General features: G+C 42.7%; 1 protein-coding gene across 22 annotated transcripts in view; it reads right to left on the bottom strand.

Annotated features, from left to right (window-relative positions):
* The window catches only part of epb41l2 (erythrocyte membrane protein band 4.1 like 2), a 47,303-nt gene that overhangs the window by 33,039 nt on the left and 11,522 nt on the right, over window positions 1-2,742 (bottom strand). Inside the window, exon 1 of one of the 22 annotated variants that reach the window (XM_032543653.1) lies at window positions 2,456-2,728. The exons of the other annotated variants lie outside the window; for them this stretch is intronic. The gene's annotated coding sequence lies outside the window, so the exon portion shown is untranslated. Of the gene's footprint in view, window positions 1-2,455; window positions 2,729-2,742 lie in introns of those variants that run through there. 22 annotated transcript variants of the gene reach the window in all.

Here is a 2,742-nt window from a genome sequence, read left to right as displayed (position 1 = left end):
CACACACACACACGCACACACACACACACACACACGCACACGCACGCGCATCAACCCAAATATCTTTGGCAGCGCTGTCCACACACTCCCTATCAAGGCCCAGTCATGGTTATTCAGCATGAGGTGACATTGAGGTCATAATGTGAAAACCAGCCCACTGAGAGTGTCTACCTACAGAGTCTGCTTTGCTTTGCTTTGCTCTGGTCTGGTCTGGTGTGTTTACAAAAGCAGCTTCAGGGGTTAAGCATTTAAGATTCAAACAGATTTAAGAAGAGTTCATACACCTTGAAGTCTGTGTCATCCACTGTCTTTTCAATCTTTTGTTAGCCCGTTTTTCTCAAAGCATGTCCCTCTGGCTCCCCTCTCTCTAATTCAATTATTCAATATGTCATTTGCATTTTACCTTCTAACCATCTCACCACTTCTGCCTTTGTCTTTTCTGCCAAGCCACCTTCAATAATAGAGGACACACATAGACATCCACAGTGCAGCAGCGGTGTGTAGGGAGGGGGCGGGGGTAAAAATGGTGCAAGTACCCTTACGCATGATCAGCTAACAAGGCAGTGTGAAAAAAGTGTATGTATGTAGGTGTGTGCAAATGTCAGAGAGGCAATATTATATTACCGGTATGTGTGCAGATAAGGAGAAAAAAATGCAAATACAACTGACTTATAGGTTATCAAGAGGGAATCCCAGTGACATAGCAGAGAAGTCCTTTGGTTCCTATTAAACTATAACAACAACAACAACATAAATATTGAAATCCGGTCACAAATACTTTTTTAGCCAGTGTGGCTGTAGGGATGTAGGGCAATATCTGTCCATCTCAACAACCAGTGGATGGATTACCACACACACACAACAGTCCTTTCCAATGGCCAGAGGATGAATAGTAGCGACTTTGGGAATCCCTTACTTTCCATCTAGCGCCACCAGCAGGTCAACGTTTTCACTTAATGAAGCATCTTTACGTCTACACATTGTTGTACGGACATGCATGGCTCAGGGAAGATGAATACTCATGACTCTGCTGAGTTTAATCCATGTTGAACCACCTTGCTGGCACTGACCAAAGTGGAGCTGTAACACAGGGTTTAAATGCGCAATACTTAGGTGGTGCGTATAGGTGTGCAGGCTGCCATCTGTGCAGGGGACCCCAATGCATTGTCGATAAACTTAATGGATTTTTGACTCTGTGCATGAGACGATGGATTTGGGTCATCCCTAATTTCTTCCTTGGTTTGTCCAGCCCTTAAGTCAAGCCGTCAAAACAGATCTGCTAGTACCTTCTTAGTGCAGTTCCCACTCCTCTAAGACACTGTTTCTCAATGAACTAGCTAGCAGAGCATCTATGTGTGAGTTGGCATCAGAGTGCGGCTTTTTGCAAGATGTTCGTCACGGCCTCTCTTTCTCTCTCTCTCTCTCTCGCCCCCTTTCAAAGCCCTCCAATCCACTCGCATTATCTCCCCCTAAACCCTGGCTCTGCCTCTCTTCTTCCCACAGTCTATATAAACAATACCAGTGCCATTAGTACTTTCTTCTTCTTCTTCATACATATACATATGCACACACGAAATGGTTTGTGGCAGTAAAATCATCTGCATAGCACGTAATAAAAGTCAGTGTTAGGGGGCTGACAGTCATCTCAGTACAGTATTCTTGTACGCGAGAGCAGGGTTTTTGTTTTTTGAATGAATGGGTTAAACATGCTTTCAGCAGAACTGCGTCATAAAACTTATGTCCTGTATGAAAGGGGTTGGACCATTTTCAGATATTATGTGTTTTCTTGTTTCATCATGAAAGTATCTCTTCATTTGCCTAGAGGCGAGCACCAACCCCATCTATCGTGTTTTCTACGACTATTTCACAGTCAATTAGCAGCGTTCAAGTAACCCAGTTGTCCAAACAGGCAGGAGAAAAGCCTGCAGATTCATGATAAAAACTCAGACACACAGCTACTCTTGCCAGTTGATTCAGACGAGCTATTTCTGTGTTTGGGTACATGCTTTTTCTCTCTCTCTCTCTTCATCCATTTCTCTCACTTAGTGCATCTCTTTTCCTCATCTTATCATTATCTATAAGCTTACATACAGTAAATGCCGGCAACTTGCTCTTGAAAGCAGCTTATCGGTATTTATTTTAGTTTTAGTTAGTATTACTTTAATCTTATTATTTGCTTAACTAAATCAGATTAGAATATGATGTTTTCGTGACACAAATTCCACCTGCTGTTAAGAATCCAATGAACAGCTGTTGCATATGATTGTCACATCAAAGATGAAAAAGTAAGTTATACAGGAATTTCCAATGACTTAATCTTTACCTCAGCAAACAGCTCCTTCAGGCTTTACTGCTGTACGACACACACAAGACACTAAATCCAGCCTTCTAACACTCCTTACTTTTCTTCAAATGAATGGTTGGATGAACTGATGGACACAACTAATGACCTTACCTATCGTTGCTTCTGTTGCCCTCTTGTTTAACTGTAACTTTCCTTTTTGCCTCTTCTCTTTACTTCTTCTCGCCTCCCGTTTCCTGCTATTTGTCCTCACTTTCTTTTACTCTTTTTCTCTTGCCTGTGCCTGTATTTCCTTTTACTTCCCACTTCTTAGCAAATGTCTGCCCTACAAACCGTCATTGCCATTTTCTCTCTTCCATCCTCTCTTTTTCGGAGCACAGCGTCTGCTTCCCTCGGGACTATTGCTCAGAGAAACAGGGCAGAGAACGAGAGGGTGGGGG

This window comes from Etheostoma spectabile, chromosome 18 (genome assembly GCF_008692095.1).
Source record: "Etheostoma spectabile isolate EspeVRDwgs_2016 chromosome 18, UIUC_Espe_1.0, whole genome shotgun sequence".
Classification (NCBI taxonomy): Eukaryota; Metazoa; Chordata; class Actinopteri; order Perciformes; family Percidae; genus Etheostoma; species Etheostoma spectabile.
Note: the sequence above shows the minus strand (reverse complement) of the source record. Positions and strands in the feature narration are given on the sequence as shown.